The sequence below is a fragment of the Cydia pomonella genome, chromosome 1 (genome assembly GCF_033807575.1).
Source record: "Cydia pomonella isolate Wapato2018A chromosome 1, ilCydPomo1, whole genome shotgun sequence".
NCBI lineage: Eukaryota > Metazoa > Arthropoda > Insecta > Lepidoptera > Tortricidae > Cydia > Cydia pomonella.
The window spans coordinates 26,976,571-26,993,031 of record NC_084703.1 but is presented as its reverse complement, the minus strand read 5'-3'; the positions used below and the strand labels follow the sequence as shown (position 1 = coordinate 26,993,031).

Here is a 16,461-nt window from a genome sequence, read left to right as displayed (position 1 = left end):
CCGAATTGCAAGGCTTACCACGCTCATTTATTTTTAACTGACTTCAATTTCATAGAAGGAGGAGGGTCTGTATTCGGTTGTGGCTATTTATTTATGTATGTTTACCGATTATTCCGACACTATTTAAATCTTTTTTTGTTTGAAAGGAGTTATCTCCAAGTTGGTCCCATTTTAATTTGGTTATTACCTGATGATGGGATCCATGAGGAATTGAGGGAACTCCTGTTTTTTTAAAGGCACGTGTATGTTGATTTGGGAGGTTTATTAGCAAATCGATCATTTTCTCTCAAAAACGATCAATTTGATGAAGTGGATCTGATTATGATGATTTTTTGATGATAATGATTATTTCAATGTTGTATTATCACCGATTACTCCGACACCCGTGGTCCGATTTGAGTCATTCTTTTTTAGTTTGAACCTCCAAGGTGGTCCCATAATATTTTTGGTTCTGATCTGATGATGCAATCCATGGGGAATTGAGGGAACTCCTAAATTTTTAAAGGTACATGCATGGTGATTTGACTGTATCCTTAAGCAAGTCAAGCATTTCCTCTTGAAAACTACGAATTTGATGTAGTGCAACTGTAGCCTTACCACGAGTTTGACTCTACATCTTAGCTGACGTGTTCGTAACTTCCTTTCTATACATCTCGCTCGCACTAATGTGATGCAAGTACTAGCCCGATGGATAGAAAGTAAATTACGCTAGCGAATATGTCTATCAAACTCGTGGTAAGGCTACTTACTGTTTTTTTTGTCTGTTTTATGTCAAGCATTTCCTCTTGAAAACTACGAATTTGATGTAGTGCAACTGTAGCCTTATCACGAGTTTGACTCTACATCTTAGCTGACGTGTTCGTAACTTCCTTTCTATACATCTCGCTCGCACTAATGTGATGCAAGTACTAGCCAGATGGATAGAAAGTAAGTTACGCTAGCGAATATGTCTATCAAACTCGTGGTAAGGCTACTTACTGATTTTTTTTTGTCTGTTTTATGTCAACCTGTTATGGGCGATATGTGGAACTTACCTGTTATAATTGGTGGTGTTGGAAATAAGAGGTGAGGGGTAAGTGTGAGAGGTGTGTGAGGTAGACGGTGTTGGTAAAGGTAGACAGTCTACGATTGGTAAAGGGTCTGAGATTGCGGGTTGCGGGATTGGGGCTTGACGAGTCACGGTTTGAGAGGTTAGGGGGTTGAGGGGGCGGCGAGTTGATAGGTCGGGGACTGAGGGGTTGGGAGTTAAGGAATCCGGGGGTAGGAGATGAGTGGTCGGGGGTTGGAAATTGAAGAATTGGGGCTTAGGATTAGGAGTTAAATGGTCTGGGGTTGAGGGGTCGGGGAATGGAGGTTAAAGGTTTGGTGGTTCCGGGTCAAGGTCAATCAGTGATCAGGGGTTGATGTTCCGTGAGGTTGAGTGATCGGAGGGTTGAGGGATCGGGTCAGTGGCGGGGCGGGGGTCCGCATTAGAGTAGTGGCAGGAATGTCATTCTTTTTGTTGTTTGAAAAGAGTTACCTCCAAGGTGGTCCCATAATATTTTTGGTTCTGATCTGATGATGGAATCCATGGGGAATCGAGGGAACTCCTAAATTTTTATAGGCACATGCATGGTGATTTGACTGTATCCTTAAGCAACTCAAGCATTTCCTCTCGAAAACTACCAATTTGATGTAGTGCAACTGTACTTAGTTGGTTACTAAATTCTGTTACTGCAATAATCTTTATCTACATAAGATATACGAACGAAAGTTGAATAAACTATACGAGTATATTAAAATGAAGTACACAAAATCAGGAATCACATATGACAATATCATTCAAAATGGCCTCCTCTGGCCTTGACACAGGATCAAACGACGAGGCCAGTCATCAATAGCGGCACGCACGATTGTCATGGCTAATTCCGTCACCGTCTTAACTATGGCCCGCTTGAGGGTGTCAAGATTTGTGTGGGGTTTAGCACAGGCTTTCTACTCAATAACCTGCCATATGGCATAAATCAGGGGGTTAAGGTCCGGGCTGGAGGACGGCCAGTCTTCGTGGGCAATAAAGTCAATTTTGTTCCTTCTAAACCAGGCTTGAGTCGTTTTTGCATTATGTGGAGGAGCTGAGTCACATGGCTGGTTTTGAAATAGGGTGTGGCTTAAGGGCTTCACTATTGGTTCGAGAACGGTTTCCTGGTAAACTTTGGCCCCAGTTTTCACACCTTTTTCACAGAAACGAACCTGTGTTAGCCCTGTGTATGACACACCCAGCCAAATCATCACATAGAGGGATGATGGCCTCGTTGCACTCTCGGAACAGCCGCAATCGCCTCTTGACTTTTTTTTGCATACACTCTGTCATTCTGGCGGTTACAACAATCTTCAATGGTATTTTTTTTTCTGTAAATAGTATTTTTCGGTGGCCATTTTGTGCGTACCGCTTCAATAGCACGCGACTTCTCTCTAGCCTCATAGTCTTTAATCGTCCATTAAGCAAATGACCTTTGTGTCTGCGGTAAGCGTGTAGTCCAAGGTCTTCATTGATAACTTTTTTTAGGGAGCTTCTCTTCACAGACATCTGTATTACCAACAACGTTTGCTTCCGGACGGGGTTTCTTGTAATTCTCGCTTTCACTGCCTTTATTAGAGCTGGGGTCCGAACGGTGTGTGGTCTTCCAGACCTCTTGCGGTTATCGAAGCTCTTGAGTACTATTGTATCTATTCATTGTGCGATAAACAAATTGTTTGTTGATTTTTCATCATGTTTGGCGGGTGCCCACATTTGTGGAACGCAATTACTGCGATACGATTCTCTTTTAGGCCCCAATTCATTATAGATACGATGAGATAAGCGTTATGGATGGTATATAATTATAACTCACAAATCCACCACATTATGTCATTTTTTATTTTTTCGGTAGCATTTGTTTTAACGCAAGTAAAGAGGTTGCAAATCGAGTAATAGAACTTAGTAACCAACTAGGTAGCACATTTATGCAACGCAATTACTGCGATACCATTCTCTTTTAGGCCCCAATTCATTATAGATACGACGAGATAAGCGTTATGTGTGGTATATAATTGTAGCACACAAATCCACCACATTATGTAATTTATTTTTATTTTTTCGGTAGCATTTGTTTTAACGGAAATACGAGGTTGCAAATCGAGTAATAGAACTTAGTAATCAACTAGGTAGCCTTACCACGAGTTTGACTCTACATCTTAGCTGACGTTATCGTAACTTCCTTTCTATACATACATCTCGCTCGCACTGTGCAATATGATGCAAGTACGAGCCAAATGGATAGAAAGTAAGTTACGCTAGCGAATATGTCTGTCAAAGTCGTGGTAAGGCTACTTACTGATTACATTTTTTTAATGTCTGTTTTATGACAACCTGTTTATGTGTAATAAAGTGACATACATTTATGCATACATTATGAAGACCACGAGCGATATGTGGAACTTACCTGTTATAATTGGGTGTATTGATTTTTGATGTAGGTGGTGTTGGAAATAAGGAGTGATGGGTAGGTGTGAGAGGTGTGAGGTAGACGGTGTTGGTGAAGGTAGACGGGGATCTGAGATAGCGGGTTTGGGGCTTGACTATTCACGGTTAGAGAGGTTAGGGGGTTGAGGGCGCGGGGTAAGGACCTGGGGGAGGCAATGCGGAGGGCGGAAGTGGCGGCGGACCTCATGATTCATAGGATCCGCCTCCTAGGACTGAGAGTCTCCCTCACAAAGACTGATGCAATAGTCTTTGCGAGGAGAGGTTGGAGGGTGCCCGCCGGGTCCTCCCTCAGAATAGCCGGCGAGGATGTCCAGGTGAGGCCCCATATAAAGTACCTCGGCCTCACGCTGGACAGATGTTGGAACTTCGGGGAGCACTTCCGCCAAATTGCTCCCCGAATAGTGACGGCGGCGTCGGAGATGGGTCGGCTGTTGCCCAACGTGGGAGGACCGTCACATGCCTGCAGACGTCTATACGCTGGAGTAGCCCGATCCATGGCCCTCTATGGGGCCCCGATCTGGGCCGACAAACTCAACGGGGAGAACAAAGCCCTGCTTCGGAGGCCCCAACGGGTAATAGCTGTACGCGTCTGCAGGGCCTATGTGACGGTGAGTTGGGCGGTAGCGTGCGTATTGGCGGGCACCTCCCCTTGGGAACTGGACGCTGAGGTGCTCGCTGATGCGCACAGACGGAGAATCAGGAGTAGGGAGACGGGCGACTTCCCTGCTCCTGAAGAAGTGAGGGAGGCACGCAGAATGGCGCAGAGGAGATTGCGTGAAAAGTGGAAGGAGGACCTGGAGAACTCCCCCTATGGAACCTACACCATAGGGGCAGTTCTCCCGTCGCTAGACCGATGGCTTGACCGGACGCACGGCAGGGTTGGGTTTAGACTGGTGCAGGTACTGACCGGACACGGGTGCTTCGGTCACTACCTGCACTGGATCGGTCGTGAGCCTACCCAATCCTGCCATCAATGTGACGAGACGGACGACACCGCCCAGCACACCCTGCAGGTGTGCAATCGCTGGGCGGTGGAGCGGAGTGCGCTGGTGGTAGCCATCGGGACCAATGATCTCTCGCTGCACAGTGTCGTGGCGGCCATGCTGGGCAGCGAGAGATCCTGGGAGGCGGTGACCTCCTTTTGTGACGCGGTTGTCTCGCAAAAGGAGGTCGAGGAGCGGGAGCGCGAAGAGGATCCAAACGCGCTCCCGATCAGGCGAAAAAGAGCGGGCAGGAGGGCTAGGCGGTTCGCCATTGCGAACCGCGCTATACCCCAGTAGGGCAGCGGGTGAGGGACCCGCAACACGGCCCTACACGGGAGGGGGGAGAGTCAGTTATGCGTTTGCTGATTCTCCCCAAACTGGTGTGAAGTCCCGGTTCATCCGGGTCGGGACCGCCGGGGGGGTGCTGAGGTGACGTGCTTGCGAGCCCCCTGCACCCCCCTTAACGGCATGGACGGAAACGCCGCAGGGGAGGTTAGTGGGTATTCTCCTCCTCCCCCTCTGAATAGCAGAGGGGGTTACGGAAGGAGCGAGTCCCACATACCGCCCCCCCAATGGGCTTCCCTCGCCCGGGGGGCGATGATGCGTAAAGGCATTCACCCCTGCGTCAACAAAAAAAAAAAAAAAAGGGGGTTGAGGGCGCGGTGAGTTGATAGGTCGGGGACTGAGGGGTTGGGAGTTGAGGCATCGGGGGGTAGGAGATGAGTGGTCGGGGGTTGGAAGTTGAGGAATTGGGGCTTAGGATTAGGAGTTAAATGGTCTGGGGTTGAGGGGTCGGGGAATAGAGGTTGAAGGTTTGGTGGTTCATGGTCAAGGTCAGTCAGTGATCAGGGGTTGATGTTCAGTGTGGTTGAGTGATCGGAGTATTGAGGGATTGGGTCAGGGGCGGGGCGCAGGCTCGATTTAGAGTTGTGGCAGGAATGATTTCTCATACGGACTCGAGGATAATCCTGATTATTTATTTAAGTTAACGAATTAAGTGTTAACATTATTGTGTTTTTCATTCATGCGTCACGCATCACTCATCAGCTCTCAACAATGCCTTAAAACGAAAAATGTAAAAATAAAAACTTTTTACAAAAAATAGTAAACTGACTTCAAAAAGGATAAAATAAAATATTCTATTTTTTTAAGTATATGCGTTACCAACTGATATGCTTGAAGTCTGTGCCAAGCCAAATAGTAATAATACCGGTCAAAAATAATCAGCTTTGTCTATAAATCACATGACAACTGTAGTAATAGGTATTATAAACGTAGAATAAATTCGATCTGTCTCTTTGTTACCTTTTCACGGCTAAACATCATCTGAATCGATTTAGGTAAAATTTGGCATGAAGGTAAAAAGTATAAGCCCTGTAGACGGTCCTTGAATTGATTTATATTTTGAAATGAAGTTCTCTGGATAACAGACTGGAAATAAATCAGTCTCAATTCCATACTTACGTGCTATGGTCAGTTTGAAAATTGGTCTTTAAAAATTACGACGGCAAATAAACGCATTGGATTTATACTAATATACCGACAAACATGGTACGGACTGTGCTAAAAGGTTTAACCGTGTGATCTTAAGTAACTACCTACCAACAGAAAGTACGTTCATTGCTGTCGTAGTTAGGCAATCCAACGTATTGTACAGTCGACGTCAAAGATATATTTACAATTGAAAGTTACAAAAAGATTTTTACATTAAAATAAGTTGCCATGTAATGTGACAAGTACTTGTTTACGTGATATATACCAGTTTCATATTTTCACTCAATGTGCCCAAAATATGATTACACTATTTAATCCATGGAATTTGCCACTTTTTCTGACTTCGTTTCCATGACAAGTTACAGAATAATATTTACTCTTAATGTACCAAATTAAATTGCATGTAAAGCTTTATTTTAATATATACAATCAACCATACATAAACAATTTTATATTTTCTGCTAAATAAATACCTACAAACAATTGAAAGCAGCATTCTAATTTCCAATAATGACAATCGTCGAAAAGAGTACCATACTGTAAAATGGTCTGTTTGTCTCGTTCGTTTAGATGATGTCAATGCTATGTCGAGTATTTAAACCCTTTTTAGTATTTTTGATTTTTATGCCCTGATTCATAATTAAATTCCATCAAATCTACCACTGTGTTGCCAGTAAAATGAAACGTTCCATAACTAGTAAATATATTATTGGCGAAAGAATGCACGTATATTTAAATTTAATATTTAAATGCTTCGTTTAAATAATCAGACTTATTAAAAAAGCAGTCCCATTAATTAATATTGAATTAAAACTATTTTGAGGTATAAATGTTCGTTTTGAAATGGTAATACTTCAGGTCTAAACCACATTTGGTATTCCGTTTTAATACAATAACATTATCGACTTAAGATATGTGGGTATTATTAGTATTATTGCTATACCTTAAAACTTAAAACGTAAATTCGAAAATGACAACTACGGGATTACACTTGTCAAGTCAAGTTATCACTTCATTCGGCATCTGACGTCTGTTACATACAGTATTTTTCAAACAAAAAGGGTAATCAAAAAAGAACAGATGTCATATCAATACAATTTTACGAGATTTGGCATTTTAAAATTATAAATTGTATGGAGATGACCCACCGTACCCAGCATGCTTTAAAAATACTTACTCTAGTCCCCAACTGAGCAAGGCTTGTACTGTATAAATTATAATAATTGCTTAAAGACGTATCGTCATTTGAGTGTAATTTTGTACGTATAGTGAATAAATATTTACTTATATACTTAAAAAACATCTAAGAGTGGAAGTATAGGCGACATATTTAACAAAAACATTTATGAAGTTGGCAGCGTGTCATTAAAGGTATAGAAAATGGCGTGACCGAAACCGGCAAAACGTCCCACTTTGTCTCTTGCCATAAGGACGAAGGATTTGCTTGTATCTTTATACGAATAACCTGTCAAGGCGTCCTTATGGCAAGCGACAAAGTGGGACGTTTTGCCGGATTCGATCACAATTCACATATTTTGACGTAATTTCTGTATTCAATACAAAAACGGTTTAATTATGTTTTATTATTCCAAAAAGGTTGGTGACATCTGGTCCGTCATACTGACGTTGACAGATGTCATTGTGACAGTGACATTTCGTGGTAGATTTAATGGAATTTAATTGTGAATCAGGGTATAGGGTTCCGTACCTAGAGGTTAAAACAGACCCAATTACTAAACCTCTACTGTCCGTTCGTCTATCTGTCTGTCACAGGCTGTACCCATCTCACGAACAGTTATAACTAGGCATTTAAAACTTTCAGGCGATGTATTTCTGTGCCGCTAAGTTTAATAACAAATACTAAAATCAGAATAAAACAATAAAATAAATATTTAAGTCGAGCTGTTTATTTGTACAACAAACGTGATTTTTTGAAAATTGTACGGAACCTTTAATGGACGAATCCGACTCGCCCTTGGCAACAAAATAAATGCAAAGATACTGAAGTAAAAGTTTAAATAAGCTTTAACTGTTGGTAGTAAGACATCTCTGAGGATTTCTATGTAATTGTTGGCATTCATTCGTGTTGTGATTTCCACAAGTTCACCTGGACCCGAACTCGAAATCCACCCCCAAAAACCAATTGATAGATGCCCACTTCTTCTATCAGCCAAGACATTTTGTTCGTCTTAACGCGTGTTTTCCACACGATATAGGGACACGCGTCCATCTTGGCGTGTTGTGAAGACCTTTTCGTCGATAAAAATCGCGACTTTAAAGTCGAAATGTCGATATTTATTGGCAAAATTCAACCGCAAACCTTTGTGCCTTTGTGGTCAGTTAGTTGCGGTTTCCTTGCAGGGATTCTAGGACGAAGTCCTGCACTCTTTAATCGTCTTCTGATCGTATTAGCACTACCATTTAATTGTTGTGCATATGTATGTATGTACGCTTATGAATTGCTGGACCGTCACACTTTCTATTAAAGCCCTATCAGTGTCTTCCGAGGTTTTTTTATTTCGGCCCTTAGATGAGTGACATTTCACTGTTACCTTGTTGCCCCATTTGTTGATCCACAGATACACCGTTGGTCACTGAAACAAGATGAGAGTGATGAGATTCACTGTTTAATATTTCTCATAAAATTTAATACGTTATGACGTAAGGCCATATTTCTTTCCGTCATTTAAAGGTTTACTTACGGGAATGCCCAGTTCTTCCGATATATCCGTATTAACCGTAGCTCCATATTCACGCATAGTAATTATTTTGTGCTTTCTATGGTCGTCTATGCGAAACATTTTATTTAATATTGTTAATGTAATTTATCTTTACAATGCCACTCGCAATGCATCAGTGACACTCGAAAAGATAAAACACTTCTAGAAATAACATAAATAGAATGGAATATTCTTAATATGAATTATTAAAAATAAAATAAGAAGCTAAAGAAAATTATGGCAAGGAGGTTTCATAAATAAAAGGTCGGCCAGAACGAAATGTAAATGAATATAAGTCAGAAAAAGTGGCAAATGCCATGGATTAAATAGTGTAAACATATTTTGGGCACATTGAGTGAAAATATAAAACTGGTATATATCACGTAAACAACTACTTGTCCCATTACACGGCAACTTATTTTAATGTAAAGATCTTTTTGTAACTTTCAATTGTAAATATATCTTTGACGTCGACTGTACATACTTATATAACCACATCTTTAGCGAATCACACCAACATCATGGTATGCTTCTAAATTTGGCTTGGCACCGACTTCAAACATATCAGTTGGTAACGAATATACTTAAAAAAGGACAATATTTTATTTAACCTTTTTGAAGTCATTTTACTTTTTTTTGTAATAAGTTTTTATTATAACATCACATCTATTCCTTTTTAACACACTAATGTAACAGTTAACCATGAAACTCAATCTACGCAAGATCAAATATTTCACAGCCACACACACAAGAACACATGTTTCACAACTAGTAAAAAAATAAATACAATCTTCACAAGAACATGTATATGTTTCACAGCCAAAACATGAAATACAAATAATTCACAGACTTGAACAAACACATATCAGAATAGCCGTACACACATTTATAAAAATCACATAGAAATTTATTTAAAGTACTAATATTTACATATATCAATGTATCCTAATTTGAGTTACAATCAGACCCTTAATCAATTACATACTAGTAATACCTATAGGCGCACAATAATCAATAATGACCATATATCAGTTAATCATGACTAATATGACAAGCATATGTTTAACTTGCAACAAATTCAGTCAGTTTCTCAGTCTTACCAATACGAATAAACGTGTAACCATAGCACAGACCCTTGAGTTATAATAAGTTTAAGCCACCATTTATAATACCGACTAGTAATAATAATTTATTTAAAATCAGAATCATCAGTGAGAGACTCAGACTGTTCTTTACCCTTCCCCCATACTCTCCATTCTCCTTCAACTTTTTTTAAATGAACTGTGTTTCTCTTGTATTGTACTCCTGCCCAGTTAGATCATTCCGTACATTAATATCGCCTCTATTAGCACTACGAGGGTGGGATGATAAGTAACTGGCCTAAGTAGAAAATACTTGAATTTCGGTGTTAAAACTAATTTTATTTTTCGACATAGTCTCCACCTAGCTCTATGCACTTATTCCATCTTCGCTCTAAAGCTGCGATGCCCTCCATAAAATGATTCTTTTCGAGGCCTGCAAAATACTCCACAGCGGCTATGACGGCATCATTAGTGGCAAATTTCTGTCCACCCAAAAAAGTTTTAAGCTTCGGGAACAGGTGGAAGTCGGATGGTGCCAGATCAGGCGAATAAGGTGGATGGGGCAGCAAATCATACTTTAATTCGCCGATTTTTGCCATGGCTTTAACACATGTGTGAACCCTAGCGTTGTCTTGATGGAAGATGATTTTTTTTTTTGCTAAGCCTGGTCGTTTTTGATGAATGCATTGATGAAGCTTATCTAAAAGATTAGCATAGTATTCCCCATTAATAGTTTTACCTTTGGGAAGGTAGTCTATCATCAAAACTCCACTAGCATCCCAAAAGACGGAAGCCATAACTTTTCCAGCCGACTTTACAGCCATAGCTTTTTTGGGACCCGAACATCCAGATTCAGTCCACTGTTTTGATTGATTTTTTGATTCTGGCGTGTAGTGGTGAACCCATGTTTCATCTGTTGTTACAAATAGACGCAAAAAATCAGCTTTATTTTTCTGAAAACGATCCAAACATTCTTCCGAATTTTGCACGCGGATTCTTTTTTGATCGTGCGTAAGCAATCGCGGCACCCAACGGGCGGATAACTTTTTCATATTTAATTCTTCACTTAGAATATGATGTACCCGTTCCTTTGATATCCCTGTAGTGTCAGCTATTTCTGATAACTTCAATCGTCGATCTGCCAAAACCATATCGTGCACTTTGGAGACCATTTCCGGAGTTGTGGCACTTTTTGGACGTCCAGAGCGGGCTTCATCTTGGACACTTGTACGGCCTCGTTTAAATTCAGCCACCCAGTTTTTTACTGTGGCGTGAGAAAGAGCACATTCACCTAAAACATTCTTTAACTCTTCATAAATACCTATCCCCTTCATACCCTTCATGTAAAGAAACTTTATCACCGCTCTTTGTTCAATTTTATCCATTTTGAAAACAATCGTCACAATATATTTTCAAATAACAGAAAATCGATAAAATATTTAAGCCATCAAATTTAAATTTCGAACACAGATAGCCAGAGACACGAAGCTTAAATTACGCTAGTTTATTTTTAAATTCAAACTTTTTAAATAGCTAAGGCCAGTTACTTATCATCCCGCCCTCGTAGTAACAGTATGAGGTATAGAATTGAAATTTGGCGTTAATTTGTTATCTTTTGCGATCTTCTGTTATTTTCCTTTCTCCTTAATTTCCGTGTCCTTGTCCCTTATTTCCAGATCAGTTTGCATGTGCTCAATATCTGAAAGATGAGGCATTTTTTCCCGAAACAACCTGTTGAAAAAAAGTTCACAAGGTAACTTTCCAATAGTATTGTGAGGAGTACTGTTGTACATCATAAGATAGTGACTTGACTTGACTTAAAGTCCTATGTCCCTTAGGTGGGGCAAAGGGTGTCCACAATGCGCCGCCATCTCGTTCTGTCTTGGGCTACGTGACGTGCTTCCTCTTCGGTAAAATCAGATAGTACAGCACGTCATCTTTTCAACTGGTCATGAGGCTTTGGTTAATCTTAAGACGTTTGACAATGTTGCAATGATTCTACCAGGAGCCTCTCTTCTACTTCCTCACGTTGTCCCAGCATTTTGCTATGGCTCATAGGAGCCTGGGGTCCGCTTGACAACTAATCCCAAGATTTGGCGTAGGCACTAGTTTTTACGAAAGCGACTGCCATCTGACCTTCCAACCCAGAGGGTAAACTAGGCCTTGTTGAGATTAGTCTGGTTTCCACACGATGTTTTCCTTTACCGAAAAGCGACTGCTAAATATCAAATGATTTTTCGTACATAAGTTCCGAAAAACTCATTGCTAGGCTACCAGCGCTTACCAGGAGCCTCTAGTCTTGAGAATAATTAATTAATTGTATCTTGTGATATTATGGATTTCATGATTTTAATTTCCTTATATCGACTATAAAAGTCAATGACTACCAGCAAATAGTCTCCACTTGGTAGTGGCCCTAAAAAATCTGCTGCTATGTCAACCCACGCTTGTGATGGCAACTGCCGTCTTGTCATAGGGACAGGTTGACTAGGCTCAGAAACTCATGTGCATCCTTTATAATACAGTAACTTTATACATTAGCGTTTGTGTCATATCCGGTAGTTCTGATTTTTTGCAGACCTTCTCAGGGCGTAGCTTAACTTGCTAGGTCTTTGGCTGGGCAAGTCTTATTTTCAGCGTTATATTTTTTACTGCCACATCTGGTAGACTCTTTTGTTGGCTTAAACTTTTTACTTTGAAATCTTTTGCGCTTGGCTTCAATTTAGTGTATAGAGTTGTTGGGTGCCACTTTTTCAAATGCTGTGAGTTGTCGCACTACAGTTTTTAGTGTTTGTCTCTGTTATGATTTTATTCACTGTGACAGCATCTCCGAGTGTTCATATTTTCTTCCGTAGCGTAGTCTGTTGATCTGATTTACACTTTTCGGTGATTTGATCAGGTTATTGTCGCCGTTGAATTTGCATTTTGAACTTTGATTACTTAGTCTTACCAAGAATTTTTAAATTGTTTCCCCTTCTTCTTGCTTTATGAGCCGAAATGGGCTATTCCCACTAGTTACCATCAAGTTCTTACCAGTGGTAAGGTAGTGGTAAGTGTTGGTGGTGGTGGGAAAAAAATTCCCAGTAGTTACCACCAAAATTTGGTTAGTGTTCAATGCTAATAAAATAGTATGCTTTAATCAATAATTAAATAAAAGTCGAACTAATTGTAAGTTAATTCGTTATTGGTTTAATTATAAGTCGATTACTGTTGCAGTAAACTGCCTTTAAAGTGATAAAAATCGCCCTTTGACTGATTCGTTTGTTCGTTCATATAATTGTGACGTTATTTATTGAAAGGGACTGGCGATGGCGCTTACTCCATTATCACCGATCCTCCTGTATAAATATAACGCTGCGCTACGTAGTGTGGCGTAAGCGCCCTTGACAAAAGATCCAGTTTTCATAGAAACGTCACAATTAATTCAATTTACAATTAATAAGATAAATGCTCTCATGCTCTCGATGTTGATGGCAAAAAGGAAAAAAAAACTTATAATATAATAATTAATATAATGTAATAATTACAAATGAAACAAAGTAAAATATTTATTATAAGCAATAATAGAATTTTAACAAACTACATTGTATTGCTATCGGCGCGTAGGATAGGACGCCGTAGCGATTAAAAATTAACACGAAACAAACCCATGCATGTTGTAGGACTGTTATTGCCAACTGCTGGGCGAGCTCGGTGGACGTGTTGACCGCTCAGACCAACCAATATGAATGCGTATCTCTAGCGCGCTCTCTTTATTAATGTCTCGGTCACGTTACGCCGGTCTGCGCGACAGCCCGGTCCGCCCGCGCTCGTGCGATGTCAATTTCACTGTACTCTACTCGCTTACGAGTTGCCAATTCACACAGTACGTATACGTACCCACTTTTTTCTTACAGAAATAAATAAGTTGTTTTGTTTTAGAATATATGTTATGCTATTCGTGCACTATGTAAATAATGTGTATTATGATTGCTTGTATTTCTCTATGTTAGTGAATTGTAATATTCTGTTGGAGGAATAAATTCTAATTTAAAGTATAATTTTAGCCAAACGTTAATTTGTCTCTAATTTTTTTTTCACTTGCACCGGTTTTCATATTTTTTATCAGTTTTAAGGCAGTTTACTGAAACCCTATTATAATTATTTATGAAAGCACTCTATATTTATACTATCTACTTCTATTTTTTATTAGTATTGAACTCTAACAACATTTTGGTGGTAACTAATAGGAAAAAAAATCCCACCTTTTAGCAGTGGTAACTACAACAACTTGGTGGTAACTAGTAGGAATAACCCGCCGAAATATGTGACTTTCATACACATAACTTTGTTTGGTGGTATAAACGTAAACTTCTTTTCTTTCATTGTCATTCGGTTCTGCGTCTGCACCAGGTAGGTTGTAATAAATTTCCTATAAATTGGCCTAGGGGCCACCCGTGTGTAATAATGTGGCTCTCTTTTTTATCGGTTACTTTACTGCAGAAGCAAGAAGGTAGAGCTCTAGTCCTCTCTTCCACTTCTCCCATCTAGACCCCAGGGAGTGTGAATCTCCATCACAGTCAAGTGCCTCTGGTTCATCAAGCATTTCCTGAAAAGTGAACATCTCATCTTCAGCTTACATAACGAAATTACTATTTGATAAGTACCTACTCATGGTACAGTGGTTTTATGGACAACTAATAAAGTACAATACAATTCATTTTCATCTCTTTGCATTTATGGTATTATTGTTTTACTACTCGGGCGTACGAGTTGGTAACCCGTATATTTTGGCTCCAGCCGTCTCAACTTGTTGACATCTTTCGTTAGTACTGATTTGTTTCCATCGTTTTATGGAGCTTACGAGTATGATGTTATTACTCTACAACTCGGACGTACGAGCCGTTAACATCATACTTGAGGCACCAATACATTTGTCAACTTGTTGACATTTTTCATTGCCAACGATTTGTCCCCATCGATTTATGGGGTTTATGATGTTATAGCTTTACAACTTGGGCGTACGAGTCGTGACATCATTCGTCAGGCACCAAGACACTTTGTCAACTTGTTAAAAAAATATTACCAAGGATTTGAATATATACATGCATTTACTGCAATCGTTTGTCTATCTCAAGACAAGATTGAATTGTACTTTGTTTTGTTAAAAAAGAAACATATCGATACCATTTACAATCATCAGACGCCGCTGCAAGTAAACATGGCGGCTTATTTATTTCTGCACGCATATTATTTCGAATTCGGAACTTATGTACAGTCAACCAATTTGAATCCGAGGCCACTATAGAACATTGTCGCTTTAACTAGTCTATACATGACATGCATCACTCAATAAGCACTGTCGTAGAAGTCATTATGACATGGTTCTATAGTGGCCTAGGCATCAAATTGGTTGACCGTACGTAATATCATTTGATATTTACCAGTCGCTTTTCGGTGAAGGAAAACATCTTGGGGAAACGAAACTAATCCAAACAAGCTCTAGTTTACCTTTTGGGTTGGAAGGTCAGATGGCAATCGCTTTCGTAAAAACTAGTGCCTACACCAATTCTTGGGATTAGTTGCCGAAATGCCGGGCAACGCGAGGAAGAAGAAGCATGTTATTTCAAATTTGAGGCATATTTCGTTTTACTTACAGTTCTCCCATCCTCGTCATCACTTGTCCTCTTATTTAGTGGTGGGTACGTATTACGTATGTGAGGATTTGGAATGAAAACAATTTATTTGGTTCAGCCGGAGCGCTCACATCAAAACGGTGCCGAATCGTAATTGCGGCCATACGTCAGTGTTGCCATCGCTACCACGCTCATTTATTTTTAGATCATCACAATCCCTTTATAATTATCACGTGGGTAATTGCAATATCTTACTTATCTATATTATTTTATCGACACTTACTTGTGACTATTTTTTCATTGCTATTCCTGGTATCATTCTATCTGTCAATCTCATGTCAATTTAGTTCGCCGAATTCTGAAGGCAACTTCAGTGACCCCCAGGTAGGAAAACTTTAGTTAGGTTTAGGCAAAGAATACAATACTCACTAGGAGAAGAACGTTAACTCCATACAAAAAATGTCCCTTTCAAAACTTCCTTTATACTAGTGGCGCTCTCTTTGTATCTCAGAACTAAAATTGACAACCGGTTTAGCCTGGCGGGTTTCGTAGGTATAGTGTACCAGTTCTAGCTAGTGGTTCTAGGTTCGAATCCCGGCCATGGAATTTATTTTTGTATTAATTTTGTTTTTGTTATGGTGAGGTTTTTAAATTAGCATTTCTCAAATAGAAAAATATTATTTTAGATATTAATCAAAATCACAGGCATTATTTGTCCTATAAGAGATAATGATATCTATATTAACATTTATTTATTATTTCGTCATCGTAGGTGTAAAATACATTTATTACAGGTGATAGGGTGTTTAACATGTAGCAGCTATTGATGTACCTTTCCGGCGTACGACATTTAAAAAAACATAAGTACTTACCTTAATAAATTAATTTATAATTAAAATACATGTTACAAACAGAAAAACTCAAATAAATAAACAAATTTAATGTCAATAAACCTTACATACTATACCCACAATTAGATACTAATAATAATGTACGGCCACTTTAAATTATATTTAGGAATATTATAATAAATTCAATGTCAATATATTAATTTATATACTACTA

General features: G+C 39.5%; 1 protein-coding gene across 1 annotated transcript in view; it reads left to right on the top strand.

The window, feature by feature from the left end:
• The window catches only part of LOC133518949 (alpha-1,2-mannosyltransferase ALG9), a 43,003-nt gene that overhangs the window by 4,546 nt on the left and 21,996 nt on the right, over nt 1–16,461 (top strand). The gene's annotated exons all lie outside the window — the stretch shown is intronic.